This window comes from Triticum dicoccoides, chromosome 5A, assembly GCF_002162155.2.
Source record: "Triticum dicoccoides isolate Atlit2015 ecotype Zavitan chromosome 5A, WEW_v2.0, whole genome shotgun sequence".
Classification (NCBI taxonomy): Eukaryota; Viridiplantae; Streptophyta; class Magnoliopsida; order Poales; family Poaceae; genus Triticum; species Triticum dicoccoides.
In genome coordinates this window covers 686060467-686075931 of record NC_041388.1, presented here as the reverse complement: position 1 = coordinate 686075931, position 15465 = coordinate 686060467, and the positions used below count along the sequence as shown (strand labels likewise).

Genomic DNA, 15465 nt, shown 5'->3' with positions numbered 1-15465 from the left:
GCGTCGGCGCGTCGTCCCGTGACGCGCCGCCCGTGAGGAATCAAAGGCAAGGCTGACCGGCGGCAGCCTTGCCATTGATTCCCCGCGGGAACCGAGGCCGTTGGGGGAAGACGAGGCGCCGTGTCGCTGACGCGGCGGGCCCGCGGCTGTTTCGCGTCAAAACAGTTCGCCCCGGCGCCCCGGGCGCCCCCCAGCGCGCCGGGTTCGGTTTGGGTCCGCCGGCGATGTTTTTGGCGCAGACCGGCGAAAATCGGGCTCCTGGAGGCGCGACTGGGCCGTTTTATTGGCGCTGGCGCGAAAAAATCGTCTGGGGAGGTCTTTCTAGGGACGCGGCTGGAGATGCCCTTACCCATGTGTGTGTGATTTCCTCCTCTTTAAACACGCCGCAGGCGTCCGGCCATCAGTAAATCCGTCGCCTCGCCCGTGGGACTCCACCTGCTCGACTATGGCCGCCGTCCAGATCAAGATCAACCTCGCCGTGGACAGGTCCCGGAACCGCGTCCTGTTCGCAGATGCCGGCTCCGACTTCGTCGATGCCCTCCTCACCTTCCTCACGCTCCCGCTCTCACGCTTCCAGTCCTGCGCGACCCCATCGCCGTGCTGCCTTTCCAGCCTCCGCGATAGCGTCAGGACCCTCGGGAAGCGTGGGCTGCTGAATGTTGAGGAGTGCTGTAGGACACTGCTCACTCCTGCTCACACAGACGAGTTCCCGTATGTATATCTACCCTTTTGGTCATCTTTCAGTAATGCTCTCGACTCATCTTATTGATCTATTGCCAGGCTCTGCAAGTCAACTCACAGTCGACGCAAGTGTTACCCGGTTATGGCTAGAGTTTTGCATGCCTACCAGCAGCTAGATGGCGAAGGGATATTTGTAGGCGGCAAAGCACGGTTTGTGATCAGTGATGACATGACAGTCAAGCCGGCATCCACTAGGACTATGCAGTCTCTTCCGCAGGCGTTGGGTTGTGATGGGATCGGCCATGGCTTTGAGGTGGTCAAACAGGTTGTCGAGCGTAAGCAGGTAAGAAGATTTACTAGTAGTACATATGACATCGGTCGTGAGTACGAATCATTTTTCACTACTGATTCACTGTTCTGGACTGGTTTATGATTTAGCTATTGGCTATGTTGGAGGCCTTCCTCTCATCAGATACCGTATTGACCGATGCATTTCTACCCAAGGAATCAATTGATAGTGCCGCTCGCGCCACCATGAAACCGAGCATCAATCGGAACATTCTACCGTCTGATCAAGATTCTGCAGGTTCTTCACCAGAGAGCAAGATCAAGATCTTCTACGACACCTGCGAAAAGAAGGTCATGTATGCTGAATGCAACCATGAGTTCGTCAACCTGCTCCTCGGTTTCCTGACTTACCCGGTCGGCTCTGTCATCAAGAACACGGGCCCTGGCACTTCACATCTCGAAGGTGCTTCGGTAATCTTTACAGAAGCGTCATCGATCTCGACAACACTGGCAGCTTAACCGGCCGCCTTCCCAAAGAGATGTTGTTGGATCCAAGCCTTATGCCATTCAACGTTTCGAGCCACGCCATGTGTCGGGCTCTAGACTGCCGGTGTCCGGAGGATGATATAACACGTTGTTGCTGGCATCTGAGCTTGTTGAGGACGGGAAGTATGTTGTCAGCGATGATCTAATTGTTCAGCAAGCATCTGCGATGTCTGTGATGGAGCATTGGTCTGAGAGAAACAAGGCTAACGTACTGGAGATGGACATTGCAGTCGGCAAACAGGACGTATGCTTGCAAAATCAGTGCAGAAATACTAATTGCTAAATTCAGTTTGCAGTTAGTAAATTCAGTTTGATGTTATCTTGCAGGCCGTCATGCTGCTTCGAGCGTTGCTCACTTGGAAGACGGCGCTGACCGATGTGTTCATTGGCAGGCTGGAGGAACACCCCTCCCTGCAGAAGATTCAGATCTTTGTCCAGTTCTTCTTTTGGGGTAAGACCATAGCCGTGGAAGTTGTGAGATCAGAGTACACCATTGCCACCGTAAAGAGCAGGGTCGAGGAAAAGATGCCTGTTCTGTCGAAATGTCGTCATGAACTAGTCTATGGTAACAGATATCTTAAAGACTCGTGCACTGTCGCCGAATACAGCATCACCAGAGAATGTACCATCACCTGCGAATTTTACAAGAAGTCATAGATTGCACGTTCAACTTTATGGCTACTACCGGTTGCGATGAAGCCTGGTCCGTGCAACCGTTTTGCCATTTCTCAGTTGTTCTTGCTCTGTTTTATTTGGATTATTAGTGGTGCTGTCGTGCCCTCCTGTAATGATTTGTATATCCAGTTCGCTTGAAAACTTATCAGGTGTCCAAATGGATTAGCCTTTTGTTTTTGGTGGTTTCTCCTTCGTATGGAAAATAGAATTGAGGGGAGACCAGGAGACTCGTAGTTTTTTTCTTTTGAGACTACTAGGAGACTTTGTTTTTAGTCTAGGAGACTTTGGTGAGAAGGCTGGGGTTTTAACCTCCTTTTCTAAACTAGTAACGTACATGTGTATTGCACGCATGAGATTTGACAACCAAATTATGAATCAATATCATACTATAGCATGTAAGCTTTGAGTCATATATACATAATGTAGATGTTTGTTTAATTCTTATAGTTCATCTCATTCAAAATCAATTAGTTTTCGAAATATGTATATGGCAACCGTGTGCCAGATTGCGAAACTGCCACACGCCTCCCGATCTCCTTCATTTCCCGCACGTCCTCCCCGACCTCCCTTCCGATTTCTTTCCTTTCCCGCGGGCACACCCGCTCGTGACTTCCTAATTTTTGTAATCGTCAATTATGGCCCCACGCGACTTCCCAATTTTTGGGCAAAAATAATGCTTGAACTAGAATTTGATCTCTGGTCTGCAGGTAATCAACAAAGGGAACTAACCACCTCACCTATGACACTGATTGTTGAACAAGCTAAGGGAAATACTATTTTGACATGTTTTTGCCTTTAATATGTTAGCACTGAAAAACTTTTTGTTTCAAGCATTGTGGTAACTTTGATCATTGAGAATAAATTTGTTGAACCCCCCCCCCCTCCCCGGTAATTTCTGTAAATAGCACGATAACATTCACGCCATAGACCTGATAATTTTAGATACAAACATCGTGGTAACTTTAACCATTGGGGAAGATAAATGTGAAAAGATACCCGATAATTTATATGTAAATAGATGGTAATATACGCAGCGCACATCTGATAACTGAGGTAGAAACATCATGGTAACTTTGACCGTAGGGATTTTTTTTTGAAAAGATACTCTGATATCTTCTGTGTAAATAGCACGGTAGTATACCTCCCTCCCCTGACATTTTTATGTGTAAATAGTATGAAAATATATGCACCGCGATAACTAAACACCATGATAAGTTTCTGACCCGTGGGGGAGAATTTGCTGAAACATACCCCTGATAAATTTTGTGTAAATAGCATGATATTTTAAGCACTACGGGCTTGATAGGTTACCTGGAATCACCATGATAACTTTTTCTCCCAAGAAAAAGTTATTCAAAACATCCCTAATATTTTTTGTGTAAATAACATGATAATATAAGCACCACATAACCGATAACTTGCAATATAAACATGATGTTAACTTTTTTTACCAAAGGAAAACAAGTTGTTAAAAACATACACTCGCCTCGCGTGTGGGCCTCTTGGATGAACACAACACATGGCGTGCCACGGGAAAGTGACATAATGTTTAGTGTCATGAGAGGCACACGTGCTATAGGCGTGATAAGTTACACAAAAACATCGTGGTATTTTTTGACCTATGGAAAAAGCTACTGAAACACACCCAGATTTTTAGGTGTAAGTAACATGATAATATACGTACTGTAGACCCGGTAACTCATGTACAATCCACCCATGATAATTTTGACCAGGGTGGGGTTGATGTACATATACTCTGATAACTTATGTGTAAGTACCACGGTATTTTACACATCGAAGACCTTCTAACTTGTGTATAAAATACAATGGTGACTTTGGAGGGGTGTAGTTGTTGAAGCATAGTACCTGGTACGTTCTATGTAAATAGTATGGTAAGTTACACAACACAGGCCTGATAATTTGCATACCAATATCATGGTAACTTTGTCCTGGGGAGAAATTATGTGGTAGACGTGAAGAAGTGGCAGTTTTCTCGGGGATGGGTGCGCGAGATGTGCGGGAGAAGCAGGTTTCTCGGACGAGCCTCCGGGGTCGTTTGGGAGGAGGCGAGGTCAAATGACGGAGGATCGTGTGGTACTTTTAAATGAAAGTAGAGGTGTGGCAGTTTTGCTTATATGGCACACGTGTGCCAAATATCACAGTCCATTAGTTTTTATAAAAAGTTAATCTATTTTAAGATTCACAGAATTGTGTGTTGTAAAGCATAAAGTAAAAAGAAATAATGGCAATTCATCTAGAAAAAAAAGTTTGGGCAATTATGATACGGAAGATTCTAGAACAAGGGAGAAGTGCATGTGTTTTGAGGTTTGTGTATTATGCTTAAGTTCAACCATGGAGTCTTCTAGATTGTATATGTGGCAGAATCTGGTGAAATGTAGATGATATCCAATCGCCAGTAGTGCTCGAATTTGCCATCTTTGCACCGCTGGATTGGCTTCATGCAACGTCCATCTTTCAAAATTATTCGCACAATATATAAGGGTATAGAAAAAAGTACTTTTTCCGACAAAGGGTACTATATTAATATCAAGACGATATCAAGTACACCCGGCCTCTGCAACAACACAATGTCACGATCAAGTCGAGGCATTGAGGATGCACACAGCCAAAAAATAAAACAAGAACAAAAGAAAGAAAGAAAGAAAAAACCAAGATCTAAGGCACGCAATAACCCACAACAACATCAACCACTACCGTGACAACACACATGCTGCGAGAAGGTTCTCCAAAACCAACGTCTTGAGGAAGATAAGGACACAGAAGTGTCACCGTTGCCGGATTCAATCAAAGACTAAATCCTGAGTTTTCACCTTGGGAGGAGCAGAACTCGGCAAAATTCCATGCAATGTCTTCAACAAGGTAACGATGTCGAAACACCGCCGTTGCCAGGTAAGACCAACAAAGGTCGCACCATAGGTTTTCACCCTAAAACTCCAGTCCTGGTACCAGATTAGCACCCCAGAACGCAAGCATAATGTTTTATCGCATCCGCTTGAGCACCACCTTCATTCCTTTTGTCCTTGACAATGCCGCCCAGACCACTCGACAGCGAATATGCATCTCGTGCACGAGGACCATGGAACATGACATCTCAGAATGTCTTTAGCTTGATTGTTGGGCTTTCCAACCACTGCTCATGCGCACGGTTGATCAACGTGACCAAAGTTGTGCTCACATGAGCTTGCTAACAGGCGACGACGTGACTGTCAAGCATCGCCGAAACCCATGTTAAGGGCCCCTCTAGCAGGCCCATGCCGTCCTTGCCATTAGCTGATGACAAACTTGGGAAAATGAATCCCCTCAGTTATCCAGCTGCACCCGTGGCCACACACTTTCCTGATCTATAGTATGTTTCAAATCAAGGAAGAGTTGAACCACAAGTGACCGCCGCCGCCATGGATGACATCTCTATTTTCGATTCTTCAACCACCACCGCACATGTCGTCGCGGCCACCGCTGCTCAGAGCCTTAGGCAGTCGCCAGCCTGCTGCTACTTCTTGAGTTTGCGTTGATTTTTCCCTTGAAGAGGAAAGGGTAATGCAGCAAAGTAGAGATAAGTATTTTTCTCAGTTAAGAACCAAGGTATCAATCCAATAGGAGGCATAAGAAAGTCTCCAATATATGCACCTGCACAAACTAACAAACACTTGCACACAACGCGAAAAAGGGGTTGTCAATCCCTTCATGGTCACTTGCAAGAGTGTGATCTAATAGAGATAGGTATAAAAGATAAATAAAAAAGCAAACTAAAGTAAATATAAATAAATTGCAGCAAGGTATTTTTGGGGTTTTGGTTTATAGATCTGAAAATATATGATGAAAAATAGACCCGGGGGGCATAGGTTTCACTAGAGACTTCTCTCTTGAAAGAAAACATAAGGTGGGTAAACAAATTACTGTTGAGCAATGACAGAAAAGCACATAGTTATGATGATATCTAAGGCAATGATCATGGAAATAGGCAGCACATCCGTGACAAGTAGATCAAAACGATTCTGCATCTACTACTATTACTCCACTCATCGACCGACTCATGCCTGCATCTAGAGTATTAAGTTCATAAGAACAGAGCAATGCTTTAAGTAAGATGACATGATATAAAGGGGTAAACTCAAGCAATATAATATAAACCCCATATTTTTATCCTTGATGGCAAGAATACAATACGTACCTCGCTACCCCTTCTGTCACTGGGTGACGACACTGCAAGATTGAACCCAAAACTAAGCACATCTCCCGTTGCAAGAAAAACCAATCTAGTTGGCCAAACCAAACCGATAGTTCGAAGAGAAATACAAAGATATCTTAATCATGCATAATAGAGTTCAGAGAAGACTTAAATAATATTCATAGATAATCTGATCATAAATCCACAATTCATCGGATCTCAACAAATGCACCGCAAAATAATATTCCATCGGATAGAACTCCAAGAACATCAAGGAGAACATTGTATTGAAGATGAGAGAGAAGAAGCCATCTAGCTACTAGCTATGGACCCTTAGGTCTATGGTAAACTACTCACGCTTCATTGGAAGGGTAGCAAGGTTGACGTAAAGGCCCTCCGTGATCGAATCCCCCTCCGGCAGAGTGCCGGAAAAGTCCCCAAGATGGTTTCTCATGGGAACAGAGGCTTGCGGCGGTGGAAAATTATTTTGGTGAACGCTTCTGATGTTTGGGGAATATTTGAGAATATATAGAGGTGGAACTAGGGTTAGGGGACTCCCGAGGGGCCCACAAGCCAGGGGACGCCCCCCCCCCCCCGTGGGCATGCCCTAGAGGCTTGTGGCCTCCTTGAGACTCTTCTGGCCCTCTCTCCAAGCCTCGTAGGTGTCTTCTGGTCCAAGAAAATTATCGTAAAGTTTTATTCTGTTTGGACTCCATTTGATATTCCTTTTCTGTAAAATTCAAAGACAAGGGAAAAACAGAAACTGGCACTGGGCTCTAGGTTAATAGGTTAGTCACAAAAATAATATAAAATAGCATATTAATGCATATAAAATATCCAAAACAGATAATATAATACCATGGAACAATAAAAAAATTATAGATACATTGTAGACGTATGACCTGCCCTCGCAGCCGTCGTAGCGAAGCCACCACCAAAAAGTCTCAGGACCGCCGTCCCAATTCCGATCTCCGCAAACGCTAGGTCGTCTGGGGCTGCACCCCGCGCTAGGCCGGAGGTCCCCTCAGCGGTAGAGGACGAGAGTCCACCGCCTCCGTCCACCGAATGAGATTTATCTGTCGGCTTCCTCCGATGGCGGCGGGGTGAAAGGAGAAGGGAGACGAGGGCGGCGACAACTGGGGTTTCTCCCATGTCGCCGCCCTAGGAGTGGAGCGGGTGGGAGCAGCTGATGGATTGTTTAAAAAAGTACTAAAAATGCATCCCAAGCAGTTAGACTTGAAGTACGTGAAGGCTTAAGTGTTTGAGTCAGACACATGTAACCTGGGACTATTATATAAGGTCATCGCGGGTAGCCAAAATAGACTAAATATAAATTGGGCTAAGACAGAGATTGTGAGAGGGACGGTCTGGACGCCCGTGGCAGGTGCTGTTGGACCGACCATGGTGAGGGTGGTCAGAGCACTGTCTGGCGGCTTGGAGGGCTTATTGTCAACTTGTATCATACGATTGGTACATGTGGAGGTGTGCTCGTAATTATGCCCCGAAGATTAGCCACGGTGGTGAACCTCATTAACAAAAGGTCGTGTGTCCTATCTACTTCTCTGCAATGATCTATTGTGTATTTTCTAATAAATGGTGATACGTCTTCAACGTATCTATAATTTTTGATTGTTCCATGCTATTATATTATCTGTTTTGGATATTTTATGGGCTTTAATATGCTCTTTAATATTATTTTTGGGACTAACCTATTGACCGGAGTCCCGGTGCCAATTTTTTTTTGCCTATTTTAGAGTTTTGCAGAAAAGGAATACCAAGCGGAGTCCAAACGGAATGAAATCTTCGCGATGATCTTTCTTGGACCAAAAGCAAACCAGAAGACTTAGAGATGAAGTCGGAGATGCAACGAGACGGCCACGAGGCAGGGGGCACGCCTAGGGGGTAGGCGCACCCCCACCCTCGTGGGCCCCTCGTAGCTCCACCGATGTACTTCTTTTGCCTATATATACTCTTATACCCTAGAAACATCGGGGGAGTCACGAAACCACTTTTCCACCGCCGCAACCTTCTGTACCCGTGAGATCTCATCTTGGGCCTTTTCCGGCGATCTGCCGGAAGGGGAATCGATAACGGAGGGCTTCTACATCAACACCATAGCCTCTCTGATGAAGCGTGAGTAGTTTACCACAGACCTTCGGCTCCATAGTTATTAGCTAGATGGCTTCTTCTCTCTCTTTGATCTTCAATACAAAGTTCTCCTCGATGTTCTTGAAGATCTATTCGATGTAATACTCTTTTGCGGTGTGTTTGCCGAGATCCGATGAATTATAGATTTATGAACTTGATTATCTATGAATATTATTTGGTTCTTCTTTGAATTCTTATATGCATGATTTGATATCTTTGCAAGTCTCTTCGAATTATCGGTTTAGTTTGGCCTACTAGATTGATCTTTCTTGCAATGGGAGAAGTTCTTAGTTTTGGGTTCAATCTTGCGGTGTCCTTTCCCAGTGACAGTAGGGGTAGCAAGGCACGTATTATATTGTTGCCATCGAGGATAAAAAGATGAGGTTTATATCATATTGCTTGAGTTTATCCCTCTACATCATGTCATCTTTCTTAAAGCGTTACTCTGTTCTTATGAACTTAATACTCTAGATACATGGTGGATAGCGGTCGATGTGTGGAGTAATAGTAGTAGATGCAGAATCATTTCGATCTACTTGACACGAACGTGATGCCTATATTCATGATCATTGGCTTAGATATCTTCATAACTATGCGCTTTTCTATCAATTGCTCGGCAGTAATTTGTTCACCCACTGACCACTATAATACATGATATCTTGAGAGAAGCCACTAGTGAAACCTATGGCCCTCAGGTCACTTTCTTATTATATTGCATCTCTTTTATTTACGTCGCATCTCGTTTATTATTTTGCAATTTTTACTTTCCCATCTATACAACAAAAATACCAAAAATATTTACTTTACTATATTTATCAGATCTCATTTTTACGAGTGACCATGAAGGGATTGACAACCCTTTATCGCGTTGGTTGCAAGGTTCTTGATTGTTTGTGCAGGTACTAAGTGACTTATGCGTTGTCTCCTACTGGATTGATACATTGGTTCTCAAAACTGAGGAAAATACTTACGCTACTTTGCTACCAGGGGCGGAGCCAGGATTTAGGTATAGTAGGGGCCAAGCCGGTAAAAAAAATTGCGAGTGATATAATAAGGTGTTGCCTCGATAGAACAAAAACATAGTTATATTTTGTATTAATCTAAATTGGACGCTACAATTCTCAATAAGATCAATAGCGTTCCTATCATATATAATTCTTGTTAACAAACGATCAAAAATATTATTAATTTTCTTAGGAGAGAACTTAGCATCATTGATCTTACAATCAGAAGAAGTAAATTAAATTAAAAGTAGAATTTTGTCACGTAAGATGGGAGTTGTGAGAGATTGGTGACAGTAGCCACTAGTGCTAACCTTGGGTAGTTAGCTGGAGCACAGGAGAATCATTTGGTGCAGCCTACAGGATTGCCCCTCGCGACATCGGGATCGCCTGATTTACTCTGAATCGAATCTGATGGAGAGATGGGAGCCATCGAGAAGACGAGAACGGCAGGAAATAACCTAGCGGCAGCCGGCGGCGCTAATTGCATCTTAATGACTCTGGTGTAGGACTCTACGAAGGGACTTCATGGTCTTGGGCCTTCTTATGGGCCTTTATCTTTTGCTTGTTCGTGTCAGGGGGGCCAAGTACATGAAATCAACCAAATTTATCGCTAATTATCAGCTCGTGCTAAAGCAATTCTCGATCGTTGGGGGGCCTGGCCCCTGCTCGTCCTCCTGTCTCTGCCCCTGTTTACTGCATCACCGTTTTCTCTTCAAGAGAAAATCAACGCACGCTCAAAAGGTAGCAAGTGGTATCATGAGCTATGGGTGCGAGGATCGGATCATGGTGCGAATGATCTAGATGGGGCGATGGAATTCTAAACGAAGGGTGGGCTTCTGTCAGAGTGGAGGCCCAAGTGGAGACTGAAGTCGCCTACTTGGCACAACGACACAAGGGGTGCTCCCCCCGCAAACGGTACAAGTTGAACGCTGTGACGGAACTTCATCAACGAAGGCGATAATGATTGTAGGCGTGACAACGCGAGGCAGTCAGACGGCTGTTGGACGACACTCACAGGAGGTGGTCGAAATCGAGATCGATTTGATTGGCAAGCACTACACAATAGCCAGGCCCTGTACGCAGTAACGTGGGCCAGCATGGCAGTATCGTTTTCCATCCACGAAGCAACACATCCTGGGGTGGCCGCCCATGCCCCCCTCAGTGTCGGGTCTGCGTCGAGGGGGAGGGTAAGACGGCGCGTGGTAGCGCCCGCCGGCTATAGGGGAGGGGCGGACGTAGGCAGGTTGGGACGCATAGGTTGGCGGCTGCGCGAAGAGGAGGGGGTGAAAGATGAATAATGTTCGATCTATTTTGGGCCATTGGATGAATATCACCAGGCACAATATTTTTTCTTGATCTTACAACTTTGATCTCAACTCATTAGTCGTCAACTGTTAATTTTAGTAGTACCTCTCCAAAATCCAAAGGCATCACGCTTTTTTTAGATAGACATCTTAAGGCATCATGCTTTAATATTTTGCTCAGACCCTAAAAAATGTTGCTGAGTTCCCCGTGCGTTGCATTATTTCTTCCTCTCCAGACATGTGCGTCACTATTTGTGATGGCGCGTGTTGAGAGGCTCATAACGCAGCTTGACTGCTATGACACTATTTTGGATCTTGGCAAGTTGGAGGTCTATGTCTCTCTCCTCCGGCGAACGCTTCGGCGACAGCGGCGGTTGGATTCTTTGGTGATGGTGATGTAAATTTTCTTGTGTGTTGTCTCTCCGGACTGTTTCAGAAAGAAGCCATGTGAGTTGTATGTTACTACTATTAGCAAACAGCACATGCTTCGCATGTAGTGTCAACTGGGCAAAGAGGCGAGAAACTCAACACCACTCTTACTTCAGGCTTCCTTTTCGCACTACTATGGATAATCAAATAATGGGAAAATTTGGGTTCAATTGTCAACCGGTCATTAATTGCATTAAGAAAACTTACTCTAGCAGTGAATACTTTTCATAATTTCATGATAATTTATCACTTAAAACTATGCCATCAAAAAATAGATGTGACATCTTTTTTCCTTAGGGAGAAATAGATGTGACATCTTGGGGTAGTAACAAAATCTGGACATTGGGTAGATGCACATATACTCAATACTTCAATAGGCATCGGGTAGATGCACTATATGCAAAATTGGCTAGATTTATAATTTTTTTAGGGGCTCACTGTGTGTGTAACTCGGCTCATTAAGAAATAAAAGTTCTAGAACAGTCGAGAATAGAAATTTGTTCAAAATACAATCTAAATTTATTTAATAGAAATTTGTTCAAAATACAATCTAAATTTATTTTATTTTTGAAAGTTCTTATTTATTTTCTACATGCACAATATTTAATTATCTCGTGTTTTAAGCTTGCAAGGACATACGCATCGAGACTGTTTTTATCAGGACATGCATCCGGACTTGTTAAATTTGTGATACACTTTCTTTCATGCCTACATGCATTTTCTATTGTTTCTTTGTAGATTTTCCTTTTAAGGCAAATTGTATCAAACCCTTCATTCTAGTACATCATTCCCTTCAACTCAGCGGAGCACGTTAGTTTTTTATATTTTACTAGTAAGATGCCCGCGCTTCGCTACGGAATCACAAAAAATGAGAAACAACACAAGAATGTGCAAAGTCATTGATCAAAGCAATGACATATATTTTATAGGTACTCTTCAGAAGAATCATACAGTTTCCTGCCAATATAACCTTCTTCTAAGCCAAAGTCTTTTTTTTCTCCATCTTCACCTTGCAATAATATTTGTTGTCTCCTTGTCGGGTTTCTCATTGTTTGCTACGTCCTATATCTTTGGACAGAGAGCATGTGGCAATTGCAAATACATCCACATATTTGGCAATTGTGATGAAACCAGGTTTAGCTCGGACTCCAAATCTGTCTCTTCGAATCATTGTCACTTAACATCTGCTCCACCTCCAGCACACACACCACTCTCTGCTAGAAATGGTGATCATTAAGCACATCACTCTAACCTAACCTTAATATGAATAATGAAAGAACGACAATGCCTCAATAAGAAATCTGTGCAATGGAGTTAGCGACTACTGGTTTCATCTTTGGCTCCAATCTGATGGGGCTCAACGTGTTAGAAAATTTCCTCTTTCGTCACCTATCACATAAACGTATTTTGAGGCATATCAATCTGCGTATTGCAAGTGTAACAAACCAATACTAAATGTTGCTTAAACAGTTTGCGAGTGCATTATAGTTCAAAAATGGTTGCATGTACATGAATAATTGACATTGCAATATAGAAAGAAACATTCATGCCTCAAAATCATCTTCAAAAGGGATATAGGTTCCAGTTTAGTTTGATGACACAACAGGAGAGTTGTCGATTTCATTGATAGAAGGAATAAAGAACTTACAAAACACAAGCAAAGCAGAAGACAAAAATAGAATGGCCTTGTCCACCAAGCTAAATTACTATTGGAAATTTATGTGAGGTGCGTCGGTCTCCTTCCAACATTGGGTTCCTCAATGGCAAGGCATGCAAGCACCGCAACCAATAATTACAAATTGTAAAATATGTGGAAGTGGCAGTAGCGCTCGCCATGAAGAGAAGAATTTTTTTAGGCACGACTTACATAACTTAGGCATCTCTCAGGTCATGGAATCATTCATCAAGCATAGTATAGCCTTGTCTCCTGCAGCAACAATATTAGCTCTCGAGCTCTTGCTTCATCTATCTTATCACCTAGAACGACATCATACAATCACTACTGCATACATGATGATCTGTAGTATGTTTACGCAAAGGAGAAATAATGACCCTATAGAGGGCCTATAGTATATTTTGGCAAAAAAAGACAATGAACACCCACAATACATTTTATACTGAGCAAAGAAACAAAATGTACAAGAGATGAAGATGTACCTATCAAACAAAACTAACCGACACTATAGAACTGTACAATGATTTGTAACCTCCAATTTTGATGTCAACTTCACCAATAAAAGTTGTATCATCTTCTAACAGTAGTATATGTCGAAACTGATCTATTGAAATCATTGGTAAATTTTGGGGTGTCAAAAACATTTTTACCTCACTGTTGTATGATATCAAAGTCAATTCCTCTAGCGGTAACTACAAATTGCCTCACTGTCGTATGATATCAATATCATCACCCAAATAGTATTCAACATAAACACAATGGTATTATTTTTTAAGAGGAATCTAAAACTGCCAAGAGACCATACAATGCACAAAATCTGATTTGGCCGCGTGATCTACGGCTCCACTTCGCATGCTTAGTCTAGTCTACGACCATGGTAGGCAGTGGCGGAGGAAGAATAAAAATCTAGGTGGGGCAAACTCAAACATTAAACATGATGAAAAATCAAAGTAGGCAATAACTCTTGTACATAAAAATAATGTATATGGTCTACAGTTCATGCCTTTGCTCCACTGAAATTCAGATTTTTTTTGGGAAATCGACAACACGAACACAGAAAAACAGAAAAGAAAAATTGTAGCTTTTCTGCCCTCTTCCCTGTCCTGTACATCTTCTAGCTAGCCAAACTACTACGAACATCGCGTCGCTTGTGCCGCCATGTGCTGCTGCACTCTGCCCGCGGATTAGCTCTGTGTGCGTGCCGAGACAACAGGCTGCGCCTTGAGGCTGGAGGATCAGCACGGTGCTACGTGCATCCTCTGATCCCGCCGTGGCGCCGTCCGTGGTAGGCTCGTTAAATTGCTATCGCTAGCCACTACCTAGCCAGCGTCTCAATTAAAAAAAAATTTGCTTGAGTGTGGGACTTGAGAAATTCTCTGCTTAATAATGTTTAGTCATCCTTGATCATGATCTCTACTTACCTTGCACCAAAGATCTAACGCAGGTCACAGTTAAAAAAAATAGTCTAGATATACTGAATAGAAAATCTTGTTCCAACCTGATGGGATGGAGTACAGTGAAAGTCTAATTCTGCATCTCACAAGGAACTGCGCGGATAAACCTTTAACAAATCACATGTTTAGAGAGACCAAGGTTTCAATCACGCATGGGTCTGATACGCATCTCTACTCCCAAACAATTGATCAATTTCTTGGATCTGATAGGAGAAAAACTTAACTTACAGAGGAGATAGTGGTTGAGAGAGGACACAATAGGTCGGGGTAGTTGGTGCCAGCGCCGCCGTGAACGAGCGGCTCACCACCAGCAAAAATCATCCGCTGCCTGTACCATGAAAAAGGGGCGTCAACTTGGAGGTTAAGAACCAAAGCCTGCACAAAAGAGAATCAACCCAACGACCACAAAGGGAAAATGAGCATACTTGACATGGCAGCAACCGCCGCTATCCTCTCTGTCTCCGATGACCTACACGACCAGATCTAGAAGGAGAGATGCTCGGCAAGCTCGAAGCAAAACCTGATTTAGTGAGACCCTTAAAACTACAGCTATACAAGGGGAGGGACCTTCTCCCAATTCAACTCGGATGGTCACCGGGAAAGAGAAAGGAGTGGCCGGCGGTGAGGAATTTTGGAGTTCTGGAAGACTCTGTTTCTTTCGCGAGAGAGGAGGAAGGGGAACTTTCGGGAGCTTTCTGGTGTGCGGGATGGTTTATGTAAAAGTGCAACTTAAGTTGCTCGGGGGCAACTGGTCTCACGCTCAGCCTTACATTTTAGATTGGATGGTTGAGATGGCCCGAAGGCAGACACACCATCACCATCAACTCGCATTTTTATAGGAGTAGAGATCTGGGCTCTGCTCTGTAGGCATTGCCATGGTCCAAGGCGCCTAGAAGACTCCTGATTTTCTGAGTAGTATTTTACTCAACAAAAGCCTGCCACCTGACACAGCAGACAGCAGGACAGTGCAACACTAACTCCTACCGTGAATCCCAGGGATGTTGGCCGTTGGATCACACAATCCAATGGTAAGCAAACTGCCACGTTGTCGAGGATTTCAACCCGTTGAATG

The 15465-nt window shown here is 43.8% G+C and overlaps 1 pseudogene; it reads left to right on the top strand.

The window, feature by feature from the left end:
• The first annotated feature begins 466 nt into the window (after positions 1-466).
• LOC119300449 lies at positions 467-2172 on the top strand (annotated as a pseudogene).
• Positions 2173-15465: the final 13293 nt, after the last annotated feature.